The sequence below is a fragment of the Lagopus muta genome, chromosome 5, assembly GCF_023343835.1.
Source record: "Lagopus muta isolate bLagMut1 chromosome 5, bLagMut1 primary, whole genome shotgun sequence".
In the NCBI taxonomy this organism is placed as follows: domain Eukaryota; kingdom Metazoa; phylum Chordata; class Aves; order Galliformes; family Phasianidae; genus Lagopus; species Lagopus muta.
In genome coordinates, this window is record NC_064437.1 from 28,906,158 (window position 1) to 28,924,927 (window position 18,770).

The following is an 18,770-nucleotide window of genomic DNA, read 5'->3' on the forward strand; positions in this document are numbered from 1 at the left end:
CGGAGCATCTCTGTGTGCTGTTCCTGAAGTTTTGTAATGCCTCGGATGGACAGTACACACACGTGTAGTAATGAGCTTCCTTCCCAAATCAGAGAAATACTGTGCCATTTTCTCAGCCACAGATTAAAGTAATTGCACAGAAATGCAAGAGGAAAGGATGAGAAGGAAGGCCAGGAAACTGATCTGTCATTGCTGCTCTTGCCTTTTATGAGCACAGTAAGTCCCAGGTGCATGTGGGACTTCAGCAGGCACCCACAGTGCCTGACACCAGCGGCACCACAGAGCTTCTTCATCCACAACAGTCACCTGTTGTGTTAGCCTATAATGCAATATTTAGTGCACATATAGACTGAGGTCTTCCCAAGTTCCGCAAACCTGTAATGTAAAGACATTTTATCTTCTACCAGACCCCTCAGAAATTACGCACTTTAGATTTAAGATTAAAATTAGGTCTAGAGTTTCAAACACAGCAAACTGTGCTTCATCCTGGGCTCTCAGAAAACCATGCAAGTATATAACTATGTAGCCAGATGTGCCACATGCACACGCACACAAATACCCCTTGTACTGATACATCAGTATGGTATAATGGTGAACAATCTGCATCATTGCATGTAATACCAACAGCGAGAAAAACAACCAAGCAGCGTTAGAAGAAATCAAAAGAGAAATCCTTACCAGCTGAGCTTTCTCCATACAAGTGGATCCACTGCTGTTTAGCAAAATACTCTTACTGCAGCAGGAGGACTAACAATGCCACTCATCCCTCTCTAGCAGCCAAATACTCATCAGCATCAAGAGTAGTCCCTGTGTTCAGCTGACTCATCATTCTGTGTCTCCTACTGATTTTGGATTTTCACCAAATAGAGCAAATCTTGGGTATTTCCATGGGATGCAATCCTGTCCAGTTTCTCACCATGTGGAAAAAATGGCTTAACTATGTTATCAGGTTTTATTCTTGGCTCTTTGTTCAGATGATCCATATCACCGCTTCCTAGCTACGGCCTTGCTCAGCCGCCTCTTTCTTTGTTAGTCTGAAGGACTGGTGTAATCTGATTTTTCTGATCACAGCAGGCACACTGTGCTCATTTCAGCTGGGACAGAGTTGACTTTCTTCAGTGTCTGGTATGATGCTGTGTTTTGGCTTTAGGAGAAAAACAGTGGTTGATAAAACACTGATCTTCCAGTTGTTGCTGAGCAGTGCTGTGCAGGCTGGGAAGCACAAGGAGCTGGAAGGGGACAGAACCAAGACAACTGCCCTCAAAAGGTCACAGGGATATTCCATCCCATATGGCATCATGCAAAAGAAAACAAAAAATTTAAAAAAAAAAAATATCAAAAAGGGTGGGGAGTTGGCCAGGCAGGCAGCTGCTGCTTGGGGACCGAGTGGGCACCAGTTGCCAGGTGTTGAGTAATTGCTTCTGCATCACTTGTCTTAAATAAATATAAAAATATAAATGGCACCCACTGTAATTCATCAACACTTGCTTACGTTTATGGAGACCAAACAGTGGATGCAACCTGTAAATATTACTACATGACTACTATCATTTTTCTTCTTCATTTTCTGTCTTAATAAAACTTGGTTTTTATCTCAGCCCACAAGTTATACTTTTTTGTTTATTTTCCATTCTCTCTGCAATCCCCTTTATGGTGTTGAGCTGCCCAACAGGTTAAATCACAACACACACAAGCCGTAAATGTCACTGTGCTGACTGTAGCTAAAAGGGATACAAAGCACAGCTTTGCTGGAAGGGAGACAGCTCGATAGGCAGATGGATAGATATCATTATCATCCAAACTTTGGTTGGAAATATGCTGGCCATGTGCCAGAACTGTGTAACAGAGATCACACTCAGCAAGATGTCAAGCAGTGGAGAGCAAGTAACCATCCTAGAAGAAGGGATGTCACGTGGAATGGTGTCTGGAAAATCATCAAGCTGGGTCTAAGCACTGATACACCTAAATAAACATTCATAGACATATGAATTAGCATACATTCATGTGTCAGGAACTCACTTCAGTTCTTCCTATGGCTTTGAAGATTTAAACAAATCATGGGAACTCCACATTGTCTTGCTTATGACTTGCTTTAGCATTGCACCACTGATTATGCACAGTTAAGTGTTTCTCCTTGGATGCTTTACTTCGAATTTCATACACTACTTGTTGCCAAATAATGAAAAATTCTTTACAACTTCACATCCAGCTTTTGATCCAGCAGACTTGAGTAATCAAAATACCTGCAACCTTTGGCTCTTCACCATCAGGTCCATCCTGTTGTTCACGAGTACTGCAGCATGGAGCTCTCCAGTAGCTGTGTGAACACCCACCACCCTTCTGTGCTGAGGTAGGGTGAGGATGGGATTTTTATGGAGTTTCTGTGGGAGTTTCTCAGGATTAGCTAGAGTAAGACAAAAATATACACCTGCACAAAGCTAAGAAAGCCCAAAAAGTCTTTAAGGCTAAACCTGGACTTAACAGAAAGGCTCAAGTCCAATTCCTCCCAGGTACGCCACAGTACTAAGCCAAGGTAGCTGTAGCTAAAGCTAACAACACATAAATAGAACCAGAAAACAGCTTCCATCTCAGTGGTGGAGGTAAGCTGTGGTCCCTGCTGATGTTGGTCACCACCAGGATCTCACTGCAGTAGCACACTTCTCATCAGGAGCAGCTTCAGCCTCTTGGGTGTCACAGCCCATAGAAATAGATGGCAAGAGGCCACGGAGCATGAGCCACACGGGCTCAGAGTGGTCACTGCCACTGGTGATCCAAGGAAGCAGGTAAGAATGTGACCTGACCTTGTGTGCTACCCAGTGCTGCTGGTAGAAAAAAAATACCCTAGATTAGGCAGAAAGCTGAGTTGTGGAATCACCTATACCAGTCAGAGGGTTAGATACATATCAGTCATTGTATTCAGCTACATTTTAATGTGAACTATTTGAGCACATCATAAATGTTGTTTTTTTGTTTTTTTTTTTTCCAGAGACAGCTATGTTTGCAGATCCTTTCTTGCTATGCATGAGAAGAACCTGAAAACTTAGCTGAAAATGTACAAAGAGGTCTGATTTAATGGGCATAAATCATGTTTATGTTCAGGCTTTGCAGTCCCAAATCCCAAACCCTCCTTGTTTTGGGGATTATTTGCAATTCCTGCCACCAGAGCTTCCACTGGCACTGCAATTCAGACATCACATTTTGTAGGAGCACAGAAGGGTGCCCCTTCCCAGAAGGCAAGACATAGTGAGAAGTTCTGCTGCTGCTCCAGTTAGAAGTTGACACAGGAGCCTGAACAAGTCTCAGCGCATTACATGTGAAGCTTATGGCAAAGACCTAACTTTAATTTCAAAGTCATTCTTCTTCAGCTTGGGAAAAACTGGTTCATTTACCCAGGTCACATTTCTTTAGGATTTCTCTGATATGTGCTAAGCTAGTGCCTTGTCAAAAAAGGCAAGCATGGAAACATGCAATAAACCAGGAACACACAAAAAACATTCACTTCCTATTGTTATGCTTTCTTTGTAATAAAACCCTATTGTTTTTTTTCCATGTTCTATTGGAATAAATGAGATTTTTCACCACAAACGAGCACAGGCTCAGAAGCCCTGAGACTGTGATTAAGTCAAGACCTGAGAAAGTGCATATGATTCACATATATTCTTATGCTGTCAGTGGAGAAGATAGCAATGCTTTTGCTCCTAAGAACACACATCTTCTGAAGGACTATCTCTACTGCTAAAGACAGGCCTTAAATGTCTCCAGCTGGTGTATGGAAATACAGATGATCTTTACCTTCCTGTAAATGGAATGGTCACCATTTGAAACAGGAGAAGCATTATCACAGAAAAATCTTTAACATAATGCATACATTTACATTACGTTTTTTTTCTAAGTTTTGTATTAGCAGCTTAAGAACAAACAACGAACTCATTTTTTTTCTGTTTATAAAGTTTTCCCAGGAGGATGCCACTTGCATTAATTCCTCTTTCATTACCCTTGCAGAGAATTGTGACTGTTCAGAGCTATGTCTGTTAAAGTCAATATTAATTGATCAGATTCAGCAAAGCAGTATCATAGACTATATATATTATACACACCATCACAATAATAAACTCAAGAGTGACTACTTCTCCTGATCATAATCCTGTGAAAAAAGCCTGGGGACACAGTCATACCATTCTCAATGGAGATGTTCGCAGCATGTTTTAAAATCAAAGTACTCCACAAGATCAGCCTCATTTGGTATCTAGCTTTCCCACTTTTAAGATGCAGTGAGACATCACAAAAAGAACAACTATTTCACAGAAACTTGATCTGCATGAAGCTTGATCCTACTCAAAGTAGCCCTCTGTAGCTCCATTCCCTAGCAAGCAAATCCCTCTGGGAATTTGACTCTTGGGGGCTACCAGCTATGCGGATAAACTTTGAGTCTGCTCCCAAAAATGTTAACTCGTTTGAGATTATTTCTGTTACTCTCTTTTGCAATTAGTAGGCTATGCTTAGATATACTGAATTCACCTTTCTGCATATTTATCTTACTGAATTCATACAATACAAAAAAAAACTAGAAACCTGGCAAGGAAAATGTTGGGCATATAACCTGAGAGAAGATAAAAACAGGCATTATGTGTACATTGCTCTTTGTGCTTACTGTTGTTATGCATACGTTCTCACAAATTTCAGCAAGAAGGGCTCTGAATCATGTCCATGTACACCCAACCAAGCGCAACTCACTGTGCATTTTCAGTTGGAAAACAGTGCAAAACCAACCATTTTCCTTTTTGAAAAGAAAGTGGGGAGAGTGGAAGAGGAGGAGAACCTGCAAATGGATGATCACTTTTAGTCTTAGTAGGTTCTCCCCCATATTCTCTGTGTGAAAAATCAATAAACTGGCTGTTTCCATTATTTATTAAGTCCAATTTCTGAACTGAAGGCATTTCCTCAGCTACACAGGAATAACCTGGTGACGTGCAACTTGCAGCTCACTTCAGTCCCCACGCTCTTCAAGAAGTGGGGTTTCTGACAGCCTATGTGAGCTGGAAAGTTCTTATAACTGGAGAAGGCAAATAGTTCCCTTGCACAGTTCCCATGCCGTGCCATGCCACATAGACAAAAAGAGGAGTGACCTCAGAGAACAAACAGGCTACCACTATATTTATATTTCAAGATGCATTTCCTGAATAATTCATAAAAGTCAAATTTGCAACCTGATTTGCATAATGGTACTTTATTCAGTAACTGAATAGAACATTTACTGCTGGTAGGGTTGTTTGCCTTTTTGTAAATTATTACATTTTATTTTTAAGGTTAGCAAATTCTGTGGGTTTTTAGAGGTCTTCCACTTAGCTGCCATAGCCTGAAGTTTCATTAATTCTCAAAAGTGTCATTTTTGTTTTGTCTTCTCATTAGAAAAAGATGAAGGCAGTAATTAAAAAGATGGAGAAAAGGAGATTTTAGTTACCTATTCCTTTTTTGTACAGAAATCAACAAAACAATGCCTCACCTTCCCAATAAAGCAGGCACAGAATGAATACACTTTTGAAGTGGTATTTAATTCAGGAAATAAATCAGCTCTTGTCCAATGAAACCTAGCAAATTGGGCACAAATGAACATCAAATGTTCAGTTTCTTGTTTCATGACTTTTGAAAGCCCAAGAGGAGCTTCAAATCCTCCATATGCTGCAAAACATAACAAAATACTATTTATGTGGGTCCTCGCACAAACCCATGCAAGCCAATTTGGAAGTTCATCTGCCATGGTTCATCTCATATCAAGAAACCATGCAGTGCAACCATACTGTGATAGTTCTCTCTAAATATGCTTTTGGACAAAAAATGACAAGTTTTCTTCCAGAACTGTCTGCCCAAGTTCTGCTTGTCACATTTTCCTAATGGTCTGCTGTCTTCCAAAACCAGTAAATAAAAAAAAACTCCTGGGAGCCACAGTCTGGTCTGTGACAGACACACTGGATGAGCAGAGGAACGCATCCATATGGCAGGCGGGGCTGAAACAGTCAGCCCTTGTCAGAAGGAGGTACTTTGTGTATGCCCAATGAACAACATTGTGCTGTATTTTAAACCAAAATTATGCAAATGAGAAACACATTGTTTGAGGAAAGCTTGAAGGTTGCCTTTCAATCCTGGGTATGAATATAGATAAAACAAGCATCAATATACGTAAGTTACTCTGAAAGTAACGCCTGCTATTTATTTCCATGAAGATTACGAAGGATACAAAGGGAGCAGAAACACTGTTTGATAGAGCAAATTCTCAGCAACAAACACTAGTTTTTAATACACTCACTACTACTAGACAATTTGTGCAGATGAGTTGATTGAGATGCTCTTCATTTTGTGGTATGACAGCTGTGTGCGGCTCTCCAAAATGTGGCTTGCCTTTCACATCACTGTCACCAGTGTTAAAATGCACCACTGACCACCTCACTGTGCTCACATCCACTGTTTGGTCTCCATAAATGTTCAGCAGGTGACAGTGAATGTCAGCAGGTGCCGTTTTTTCCTCACTGAGGAATTTAATGACACTCCTTTGCTTCATACACTTCCATGTCAGGCACCATTCTGTCAGGCTGCCCCTCTGCTGTCATCTGTCATAAGGCAACAACATGTAATGGAGTGGTGGTGGGAAGGTTCAACCTCTACCGCCAAACCAGCAAAACCTGCCTCCTAGGGCCAACATCATAAAACAGGAGGCACTATATTTGGAGCCCTTGTATTTAAAGCCAGAGAAAGAGAAGATTTTCCTTAAGATAAGGGCATGGCTATGCCAGGTGACGAAGACTGGTTTTAATCCAAAATAGGTTAACAACTCATTAATATGTTGGTTAAGTACTGAGCAACATAGAATAGTTTAGCAAAAAGAAGATTAGAATTAACTTCCTAGTTAAGCTAGAATCAAGTGCAACCGAAGAAGGGGAGATTTTGAGATTTTCATCTGGATAAAATCTAAACAGGGTTAGGGTATAAAGTGAAATCCATCTGTCTCAATCAGTTTTATTTTTCATGACAGCAAACCCACAGACGCAAGGAACTGGTTCCCCACTTGAACAGTTAGACAAGTGCTATCCACCTATCAGGTACACTGCAAGAAACCTGGATTTGATCTGAAGACAGATTTCTGCATATGGGCTTGTTTTTCTCCTGTTTTCCACAACAGTTCAGCCATTCAAATGTTGATGATGTGCGTAAATTCTTTATTTCACGTTAATCTTACACCAATTTGTGTTGAGAGGGCTTCGAGGTAGTAGGAAAACGCTGAAATACTTCATCCCCAGGACAGTGCTGAAGAGTATCCAAAACATTGCTGTGTGAATCCCCATGGAGCTGCACAGACTTGTTGGGGAGCAGGTAACCATGAGCCAACACCACAGTGCTGCTGCACAGCGTGGTGCAGCAAAGAATGTTACCCACACTACCTAGAAATTCCTGCTCTGCAAAGCGCTTTGCATTTGCTGGGGATTTTTTTTCCCATTCAGTATTGCTCATAGTGTGACAATAATACCTGACTTTTCTGAGTACAGTACCGCCAACATGGCATTTACATTAATTTGTGTTAGAGCCGGGGACAAGGAGCCTCGGGTAGGAGGGCGAATCATTCTCACCAGCAAAAGGAAACGACAAAGTGTTCTACATATAAATATTTCTCCTTTTCCTTCCTGAGGGAAAGTGTACAAGCATTCCAAATCCCCAAGAGCTAAGTTATAGCACTCAAGAATGACTCTGCATGTTTAATTGACACAGGCAGGAGTGCTCTAACGAGTACATCGAAAGGAAGTTCACAGGGCCATGTTTGCCCCCGCCATGTTCCATTCACAGTCCCCTAAGGTGCCTGCGGGCCTCACCCAGAGCCAGCCAAGGACAGCGAGGGCAGAGAGTGGGTTGGGACGCTGTGGGAGGTGTCCTGCGGTCAGGGAGGTGGGAGAGCTGTTTTCACAGGAGCCACAGCCCTGCACAGTCAAGTCCAGAGGAAAGGCAAGCCCTGCAGAGTGCCAGCCGTTCCTCTCCCAGCAGGAGCTAAAAGCCCTAGATGCAGTACGCCCTTCTCCCAGCCAAAGGAGCAGCAAGTGAGGAAGAAAAGCTCATATCTAGTAACCGCTGGAACCGGCTATTGACCCGGGAACTCATTGGCTGCATCGCAAAATGCTGACAGCTTTTGCAATAGCTGGAAACCAGCCCCTTCGGAGGAGCTGGTGGTGGTCCAGAGAAGCAACAGCTCTGGCACAGAGCCGGCTCCCAAGACAAGCTGATGAGGTGCTCTGCCGTTTCCTTCCAGACCTGCCCACCAGGGAAGCCAAGCTTCCATGGAAGCTGGCAGTCCTGAGGTCTCTGGCAACTCTCTCCAAACAAGCTCAGGAAAACTGCCACACAAAGCGATGACCCAAAATAACACACGTTGCCATTGCATGCTGGAAAGCCCTCATTTACTTAATGAGTGGCCTGTAAGGAGAAGCAGTGATAGCACTCAGCCCATTTCTCCTCCTTCGGGTATAGGATGAGAAATAAACCAAAAAATATTTTAGTGGTATCTGCTGTATAAACAGATAAACAGTGAAACAGAGTCACAGCAGTATCATACCAAACAGACAATTACTTCAGGTCCACCAAGAAACACCGTCAATGTTTGTGATATAAGACATAATGTGTGGAGTGAAATAATCAGAAGTAATCACAAGATCACATGCATAGCACTTACTAATGGCAATGACACTATCAGCTAGACCTGAGTTAGTCCTTCAGCCTGTGTGCTGACAATTCAGCACCTGGAATCCGGCTATACCTGAAAGAAATAAGCACATACCCTTTCCTGAAAAAATATCCTCTCAGGAGGCAGACCTTCTGCTTTGCAAAACGATGTTCCTACTGGCAAAAGGTGCATTTCAGCAGTGGAATTTGCTGTGTTCTGGTACACTAATGAACTAAAATAGAAATTATAAGTAGATGACTTTCCTGTCACAGTAAGCAGGCTAAAACCTCTAACACAGTTCAAGCAATGATAGATATTTTCCCTGGCAGATACTAGATTAGACAGGCTGTGAGTCTGATCTAGTACAGCCATTGCAGTGTTTATATCTCCTTAATTATTTTATATCTTAACATAATTTACACATTTCCCTTAATTGAAAATTCTAGGGAAAAGAAATTAAAGACCTTCAGAGAGTAAACAGTGAGACTTTATTTCCCTCAGGGGCTTGGTTTTCAGCCCAGTGAGCAAGTCAGTTGCTGGTGCCATTAGATAATTGGCCGTCTTTTAAAGCATAAAAGCATTTGAACAATTTCTGAATTATTTTTTCTTTGGTAAGGATCATATGTCTGGCAAGACATAACATGATGTGATGTCTCCTGCACAATCATCTAATTTCACTTTGAAAAAGGCAGGACTTTCTCCAGATTTTCTCTCCTGAGCCCCATATTTTGCTGGCAGAATCATCCTGCATTACAATTCCTGTTCTGACCTAAGCAGTGCAACTCATGATATTCCCCAGTGCCTTCAATTCACATTGGTAACTGCAAGAAATTATAGCAAGTTACCCACCTAGCTAGAGTTTTCAAAGGTCTTTAAGGAAAACAATCACATGGAACAGTTGTTCTCTAGTCTCAAGTCTATTTCAGCTTTTTTCTCTCAAAATTTCCTTTTTCTTTTTTCTTTGAAAAATTTTGCGTGTGTGTGTGTCATAAGAACATGTTGGAGGAGAGGCAAAACAACAAGCAATTACAAGGACACTGGGACAAATGGAAAACTCTTCTGACTTAAACCTGGGAGTAGGGATGACCAGCAAGAAGACACGGTTTGGGCAGCCCAGCCTGGAGCACAACCTCCCTATAGACACCTCATGAGACACCGCTGCAATTTGTGCCCGCACGGTCCCTGCCCATCGCAAAGTACTGCCACCAGATCTGTGTCATGGAACATTTTTGCCTGACACCCAGTGACTCCTCCAACCTCTGCAATGGGAAGAGTCAGTTTTAATGAACTCAACATCTTAACACCAACACCTTAATCCACATCCAGTCCTTAACGAGAACGCGCCCTGATGGCACCTGCTCACGTGGGCTCTGTGTGAACGCTCACAGCAGGAAGAAGGTGTACCCATCTCCTGAGATTCTGCTCTTGTCCCATATTAAACATGTCGGAGCCCTGACCAGAAGCCTGCCTTACCGCACTACACACATCAAACGTCCCGGTTATTACTCACCCTGGAGATTCACATACAGACAGCCTGTTGTGGCAACCTGATGATCCTCATGGGTCCTTTCCAAGTCAAGATATTCTATGATTCTGTGATGCATTAGATTAGAGAATGGCAAGTCACGATGAGACATCACATTTGTGCACTTCAGGTAGCAAAAAATAAAATATCCCAGTATTTCCACTAAGCATTGCTTTAGGGACAGAGGCTTGCAGTGAACCACTGGGTTGGTGAGTCCATCCCTGCACACGTACCGACAACCATGCAACGTTTAGGCTACTGGTGCTGCAGTCCTGCATAGCTGCTCTGCATGTCTCTCAGCCTCTAATTTTTTGCACTGCAATTGGGGTTTGAATGCTCTGCCATGCTATTCTGCTAATTCCAGATTATTCCTAATTCTCCTAGTTATAAGTGGGAGTATTTATATAGTATGCACATATGGATAAATGCTTTAAACTGAGTTAGATTTAATCTTTTATTTAGGTATAATCCTATCACAGTCCATTTTACATAGTTTATGCCAAAGTGCTCCTTTTCTTCCCTTTGGTAGTGATGGAAAATTCCAAGATAAAATATTCACTGCTGTAACAAATGACTGGTTTACAGTTGCATGACAAAAGAGCGTGAGATTGCGTGAAAGAATTCACTAAAGTTAAGCAGGAAGTAGCTAAGAGAAAATTCCAGCATCTGCAATGAGGAAGGGAGCAGCATTTGCAAATGTTCTCTCTATGGATGGATTTTCCACGGAAAGGTAACCTTTTGATTGTTTTGATCTAAAATGCTTATTATAAATGGCGTAACACAATCAATTACCCTCATACAATTTACAGCTTTGTGAGATGACAAAGCAGACAAAATGTCAGCTGATGCTTCTTTATGTAAGAAAGTTATAAAATCTCATGACGTATTTGTCACATCTAATAGATCAAATGTCTGCATAGGAAATAGAAAACACATTGAGGCTACGTTGAGGAAAAATGGAAACTACTAAAAAAAAAAATCACACAAAAAAATCACGGTAGCAGAGAAGTTGGGCGCTGATTGCCAATAAGAAAAATCTATTTCCTTTCACTCAAGTAACAATGAAAAATTCCCACAGGTACTGTTAAAATAGGAAGAAAATGTCAAAGTCAAGGGCATCCAAACAAGGCTTCTTGAAAAATTATTAGCTACATTAAATAATAATAATAATAATAATAATAATAATAATAATAATAATACATACATACATACATAGATTTGATGCATTCAGGCTGACCAAAAGAAAAAAAAAAAAAACCAACTGATCACTTTCATTTATGGCCTTTTCCTTTAAATTCACCCATAAAAGACCTAAACAAAATATGACAGACAGCAATGGGGCTGAAATATCAAGGGCAGCCTCTGCCGCAAACTCAAACTACCCCATAGGATAAAAATGTTCTGTTTCATATACCATTGCCTACACTCCTTGGAAAAAATTCATCCTAGAGTGCTTCCAGCTGAGTTTAAGTCATTTAGAGTTTGTTTTTCAGGAACTAGTTGGGCAGGACTGATTTTGTGACTACCGAGTTTGCAAATGAGGAAAAGAGCAATGCTGTCTAATACACTTCATCTGAAAAACAGGAGACACGATTCTGGAAGTCATTTTTGCAGAAGAATCATGGATGAACTTTCATTTAAAATAAGATGAACCCCACATCTAGTCACTTCCCAAAGTAGAGAGCTCACCCGTTCTTTGAATAAGGCAGACACTGAATTTTTACCTGGCGATTCTTATTTTCTGTCTGGTTGTGTGACAAACTGATGTTTATCAAGCACCAAGAAATGCACAGTTTCCCTACAGCTGTGTTATAACACATGCAAATGGCAAATAATCTATAAAGCAAGCAAGCAGCAGTGGGAAATACCTAACCAGGAAGCCATGCAATGAGGTGTCTCATTTCACACTTCATCTCACTAGTTAAATCTGACATTAAGTCATTCTTTTCAACTTAGTTTCAGTTTGGCCTTTCACTCTTTATTGCATCCGTCCAGAATGATTCAGAGGATTAAAACAAAAAATCAGGCATTAATAAAACAGAAGCAAGGAAAGAGTTACTTGAGAAGACGTTAATGATAGAAACTGCAATCTTCCCATATTGGAAAGCATAATCCAAAATTCCTCTCAGCTTCCAAATAAAACACAAGCAATGGATTTGTTTCTTTTTCAGCAAAACAAAAATTAATTTGGGACCAAATTCACTCAGCTCTTCCCTAAATTAGCAGTAGCTTTTTCTTCCACCTACCCATTAGTTCTGCCAATTTCTTTCTAGGATAATTCTGGAAGAAAAAACTGAATTTGAATTTAAGGTACAGCTCCTTTTTCCTAAGCAATTCCACACCTGACTGGCCTCCCATCTCAACCCACTGTGCTCCCTGAAGCAGACCTATGCTGGCAGGCAGGGCCCACACGCAGTCCATGGTGTTGTGCTTCAGAGCACAGCCACCCATATCCTGGACCTCGCAGATTTCCCATTCATACTCAGCTTTCACTGGAACACATTTCTTTGCATTTCAAATGACAAAAGCAAAACTGAAGCAGTCTAGAAGCTCCAGAAATTGTTTTTACCATGATTTTTTTTTTTTTTAAACCCGGAAAAAAAATTGATCTCCTTTACTGAAACCAGGTAACTGAGTATTTCACCTACAGAACTGGGGTCCCAGTGAAACCGAGACCCAAATGACCAGAATTCTCCAAGAGACCACATAAAAAGACAGAAAAATGGCAACCCTGGCCAGACAAACCAGCTGGTTTCATGAGAGTTTAAAGCAAGCACACAGACACACATTTCTGTTAATACATCTCTGACTAGCAGAAGGCAGCAAAAGAAGCATAAAGACAAACTTCCTCCTCAGGTCCTTCAGTTTTCAAGAATGTTTTCAGAACACGCAGATTTATTATCGTATCTTTATACCCAACAACTCTGCAGAGTGTTTGTGCTGCAACATATTTAACATGATGGTGATAGGGAGCTTCAGATCAAGCATGTTTTGCAATAAAAGAGCAGAAAAGTACAGGCTGAAGAAATATAACAGGTCTATTTGCCAGGAAATAACATGACGACGAGACTCCTACAATCACAGAGGAAAGGAAAACATTTGAAACATATTAAAAAGAAGTGAAAATAAATTCACTGCCAGCTTCAATGCAAGCAGCCCCTCTGATTTCAATGTCAGCTGATGCAACGAGTCTTTGGTTTTACCATTTTTACTATGCAATGTGTGCATCCCACACAACTCATTGATCGGGCTGTATTTCTATTTTCTCAGAAACCCATAAAGGCAAAAAATGGATAGGAAAAAAAATGCACTTTGTTTCATTCCATTCTCTAAAGCGCCTATAAATATTTGATTCATGTTTCCATGAATGTGCCACAAATACCACACTTAATTTGTAACAGTTGTGACAGATGTTAGACTTGGAGCTCATGATGAACACAAAACTGTTACATGTTCAGACATGGATCTTTGTAATTATCAGCAGAAACACACCTTTACCTGGCACTGTGCACTGTATACTTATTCATTTATAAAAACACAATCAGTTAATTAAAGGAGCTGACCAGCACACTGCACCAGCACCTCGCTGGGAAACACATGCAGTCCTTGGAGATTGAAGCTCCCTCTCCAGAACATTCCCAACAGAAAAGAGCCTTTCTGCTACCCATCATATTTTGGAGCAACAAGAAGACCCACTACACAGGTGAACATGGCAGAGGTCTAAATCACAGTTTCTCACACTCTATTTTACTTCTACTCAACAGCATACTGCTCAATGAAAAGAACCAGGTTTTGGAGTATTTTTTTTACCTCCAAAAGCAATTTTCTCAGGGATTCTTTTAGATGTACAAGATCCTTCCACTCACCACAATTAAAAGTTTAATAGGTCTGTAACTTAGAGGCTTTTGTCATTTTCACCCTGTATGATGCAAAATAAGAATAAACTCACACCTCCTTATAAAGCTTAACTTCTTCACCATATGGAAGGAGAGGGCAGGTAGAAAACAAGAAGAAAAGGAAAAAGGCATTCAGAAGCTGTTCTTAATACTTGATTCTTAAACCAAGTATGAAAGGTGATTTGTGATCATTAAGTGGCAATATCTTATGTTCTCCACTTCTCTTTTTAGTTAAGTTACTTAAAATTAATATGTACATATATATTTTTGTCTGCCTTTTGTTTAAGAATCTAATGACAACTTCATCTTATGGAGTTCAGTTACAAAACAGAACACTGTGTGGCTTGCTTCGTAAGTGACTGACTTATTAGAGCTCACCTTGAAAATAAAGTGCCATCTAAATGGCAAAAAAAAACACAACATATGAATACCATCATTTATCATGACGTGCAGAAGAAAAAAACCATCCAGCAGAAGGGGGCAGTAACATTCAGTGAACCCTTCTGCATTTCCTGCCTATCTGTACTGGGGAGGGAGACACTGGACAGCAGCCTCAGTGAAAGGGACCTGGGGGGATCTTGCTCGACAGCAAATTGAACATGAATCAACATTGTGTCCAGGCAGCCAGGAAGGCCAACTGTATCCTGGAGTGCATCAAGCACTCCAGCGTTGCGAACTGGCCAAGGGAAGTGACTGTCCCACCCTGTACTACACCGGTGCAGCTTTGCATACTGCATGCAGCTGTGGGCACAGTACAAAAAGGAACAGAACTGTTTGAGTGTGTTCAAAGGAGGGCTACAAAAATGATAAAGGGTCTGGAGGGGAAGAGATGTGAGGCGTGGCTGAGGTCCCATGGTTTGTTCAACCCAGAGAGGCTGAGAGGAGGCCCCATGTTGGCCTATGGCTTTCCCATGATGGGGAGAAGAAGAGTTGCTCTGAGCCCTGCTCTCTGTGACAGGGGCAGGGCCTGGAGGAACGGCACGGAGAAAGTCGGGGAGGGGCTGGTGGGAGTTAGGGCAAGATTCTGTACCAGTGGTTGGGCACTTAGCAGGCTGCCCAGGGCAGTGGGCACAGCCCAAAGCTGTGGAGCTCAGGGGGCATTAAAAAAACATTCTCACACATAGGGTTCAGATTTTGGGTAGTCCTGTGTGGAGCCAGAGTTGGATTCAGTTATGTCTATGGGTCCCTTCCAATCTAGGATATTCTGTGATTCAGACACTTACTGCTTCTTTAAGCAGAGCTGTCATAAACAGGCCAGGTGGGGTTCTGCCTACTAATATGGGGGAAAATCTATGTTACCTTATATCCACCATGTATATAGAACTATAACTTAATTTCCATGTGTTGTTAACAAACATATCAGAGTGGCAGAGGCAAATTTAACTTCAGGGATACAAACATTCCCAATGATAAATGAAGCTTTTCCTAATTTTTCCCTCCAAGCCATGCCTACAGATAAAATGAACAAATGAAGACAGTCAGGAAAAGAAAAACTGCATTTGTTAAAATAAATAAATAAATAAATAAATAAATAAATAAATAAATAAATATTGTGGCTTTGAAAGCTATGCTTAAAAACTGTACACACCTTGCAAGGAAGATGAATGATGGACAAACATTCCCACTTTGCAAAACCTTCATCTCACCACCACAAACATGCCACAAACATCTCAGAAACATCATCACTCTTATCAGAACAACACAATTTGCCTAGGTTTTCAGGGTTTCGGGCAATGACAAGCCTATCTGTGGGACTGCTTTCTCTCAGAGACCTGGATGCACGTGGTGGGTAATGCAGAAGGATAAGGATGTCCATTGTGTCCCTCAGGGGCATTACTGAGGCATGCCAGATTGCTGAATTTTCTCCTAGTGCTTTCCTGAAACTCAGCCATCAGGAGGTAGCAAACTGGCCTCAGTAAAGAACTGTGAATTCAGCAGATGCGCTAGACAGAACTACCTGGAATAGAAACAGGACATAAGGGAAACATGGGAATCACCAGCTTCAGAAATTTCAGTCAAAGTGAAACTGCTCAGGTAGAGAAAGCTACTCCATTCCACACACTGCTTCATCTAGAGCAAAGGATATCTGAAATGATCACTGGAGAAGTAAAAATAATGGTGATTTTTTTCATGGACACTTTATATGTTAAATAAATAATGAATTTGTTAGTTGATGCAAAGACTCCACACCTAGTGCTGAATGCTGCCACAGCAAAAATAATTTATTTATAAGAAAAAATCTCATTCAAGAATATGATCAGATCTTGATTACGAGCAATTTCAAAACAACACGTGATGCTGAAGGGCACCCTTTGGAAAAACAACCATACCCCATCTCCCTGATTTTCTATCACCATGCTTCAACCCGCCAGAGCAGGCGCTGGATGCCTCCAGCTCCAGCACAGCTATTCTCTGCACAAATGCCCCTTCCCAGCATAAAGCAGACTGAAGAGAGCTCACATTTCACCACACACCCTGCCTGGAGCCAGTACAGCGTGGTGCCAGCAGCAGCATCCCCTCACTCTCAGCAGAAAAGTTCTGCTCTGTTGCTCAAGGTGTATAGCATTTGTTTTTGTAATGAAAAACCTTTACTAATACATTTCCCATATCTACATGGTACCCAAGCAAGGTTTAATCATTTCAAAGATAATTCTCTACTACGCAACTCATTCAGTTTTCCCTTTATCACTGTTGCTTTTACATCTCAGAAATACTGTCTGCATTTACCAATTCCCACACAATTAAAAAGTAACACCTCGCTTGTCTGATGTTTTCAGTGAGGTCTTAGTGCCCAACAACATCCATCACCACTTTGAGAGACAAAATAGGAAAGGTGTGAAATGAAAATGCAAAACCTGTAAGGCTAGACCTCGATCCATGGTGCTGTGTGTAGGGGATGTTCCTCTCCATATCCTGTCCCGTGGAACGCTACACTCTACAGCTTCCTGAAGGGAGGTTGTGATGAGGAGGGGTTTGGCCTCTTCTCTCAGGCAACAGGACCCGAGGAAATGGCCACAAGTCGTACCAGAGAAGGTTTAGGTTGGACATGAGGAAAAACTTTTTCTCTCAGAGAATGGTCAGGCACTGGAATGGCTGCCCAGGGAGGTGGTTGAGTTGCTGTCCCTGGCAGTGTTCAAGAGGCGTCTGGATGAGGAGCTGTGAGATGTGGTTTAGTGTTTGTGGTAGCAGTGGTGATGGGAGGATGGTTGGACTCGATGACCTCGTAGTCCTTTCCAACCTTGTGATTCTATGATTCTAACACCACTTGTGTTTCACGACCAGACGTTGAGCTCATAACGCAGGAGCCAGGCTCCCTGTTTCACACCAGGGAGGGCTGAACAACCTGCAGAAAGGCACAGCAAGCAGCAGTGCGTGCAGGGACAGGCTCCTGACGCCATGTTGTGCTCCATATGTGCGGCTGAGGCTAGCAGTGCTTTGTAGGGACACTGACACCTACACATATCTCTGTGTGTGTGAGCATAAAATCAGAAGATGTGTCTTGTGCTATTGCAGAAGAATCACGTAATGACAGACCTTTGTGCACCGCTCTCTGAAAGGTCTTGATGACCAATTACCAATGCGCACAAATTATTCACTCAGCCAAAGCAGGTTTCTTCAGAGCCAAAAATAAGATTTTGTTTAAATCGGACTAAATCCCTTTTCAAGGCAACGATTTGCAATGTAAACACCATCACCTCAAATCTCGAGGCGTCGTTGCAGACCCAACCGTGGCTCGGAGCGGGCAGGCGGCAGGGGAGGCACCGCGCGGCCCTTACACTGCGGCCCAGCACCGCGCGGCCCTTACACAACTCGGCAACGTCCTGTTGTTTCGTAACCTTCCGTGCGCAACGAAGAGTAAAAATAGAGGTAACGTGTGCCGGTTAGAAATCTGTGACAAAAAGCATCCCGTCTGCGTGCTGCTGGGAGGAAATGAGCTAAGATTTTGTTTACAACGTGACTGTGCTCAGAGCAACGGGGGCACTTTAAGGCAAAGGCAAGAAAAAAAGCAGCGCTACTCGTATGGAGGTAAGACTCCTAATAACGGGATTGGCAAATGTGCAAAAGTTAAACCAAGTATGCCCCAAACACCCGTCTCACCCCGCAGCATCCGTCTGCGGCACCACGCTGTGCGACGGGCTCTGCTCCGCGCGTGAGGAAACGCGCTTCACTAAATGAAACTGCCGAGATGACCTCACTAAAAGCGAATGAGCCACGATCCAACCAAGGCTGGGTCAGCGGGGGGTCAGCAGCGTCCGGCGGAAGGAGCCCGGCGCACACGATGCCGCGGGCTGCCCGCTCCGCGCGCCCACTGCGCTCAGTGGCGCTCAGTGGCACCCCGCGGCTGCCCCGCTACGCTGCACGGTGCCTCGCGGTGCTGCGCTCCCCCGCCCCAAGCCCGGCGCTCTCCCTCAGCGCCCCCTCACGTACCACGCAGCGCCCGGACCGCGCCAGACCGGACCGAGAGGAACGAGGCACGGCCCGCGCCCGGGGGCGGCCCACAGCAGGTGGGAGCGGGGGGTGGAGCGGGGCGGAGCAAGGCACGCGAAATCCCCCACCCCTTTCGTTAGTTTCCGGGCCGGGGGGGGGGGAGGTGACTCACGGCGGGATGTATAAATGAGGGTGAGTACCTGGCTGCAGTACGATCTGT

General features: G+C 42.7%; 1 protein-coding gene across 2 annotated transcripts in view; it reads right to left on the reverse strand.

Annotated features, from left to right (window-relative positions):
• Window positions 1-18,769, reverse strand: part of PLA2G4A (phospholipase A2 group IVA) — a 107,204-nt gene extending 88,435 nt beyond the window's left edge. Inside the window, exon 1 of one of the 2 annotated variants that reach the window (XM_048946646.1) lies at window positions 18,751-18,769. The gene's annotated coding sequence lies outside the window, so the exon portion shown is untranslated. Of the gene's footprint in view, window positions 1-18,550; window positions 18,570-18,750 lie in introns of those variants that run through there. The other variant, XM_048946645.1, reaches the window with a different exon arrangement.
• Window position 18,770: the final 1 nt, after the last annotated feature.